We start from the raw sequence: 515 nt of genomic DNA on the forward strand, positions 1-515 counted from the left end.
GACATCTGGGCATTTTTTTTCTTTATTATATCTTAAGAAATTATGTCTAAGACCTTTTCTTGTTTGTAATTTACTAATAATTATTAAATTGCCTCTTCTTTATTTCCTAGTCAATTATGTTTGTTATAAAATATTACACTTTTTCTTTTAATTTCATTATTTTGACTTTATTTTACTATTTCTTCATGTCTCATTCATTCAATAACTTCTGCTTGGTCAATTCTAATTCTTATGGAATTATTTACTTCTGTAAGTTTTTGTACCTCTTCCACCCCCATATTTTGCCAATTATGATTTTGAAAGAGTTATTTTTTTAAGTATTTTTGTGCCTATTATACCATTTGATCAATTCTTTTTGAGGAATTTCCTACATTTTTGGGTATTTCTTTATTCAAGCTATCAATAATTCTTTTATGATTTTCTTGAATATTTTCTGCTTTTTTTACCCATTTCCCCTAACCTGTTCTTAATTGGTATTTATAACATATATATATATATATACACACACACACATA

The sequence above is a fragment of the Petaurus breviceps genome, unplaced genomic scaffold, assembly GCF_028583685.1.
Source record: "Petaurus breviceps papuanus isolate PSGF00001 unplaced genomic scaffold, PetGlider_PUasm1.0 90683, whole genome shotgun sequence".
Classification (NCBI taxonomy): domain Eukaryota; kingdom Metazoa; phylum Chordata; class Mammalia; order Diprotodontia; family Petauridae; genus Petaurus; species Petaurus breviceps.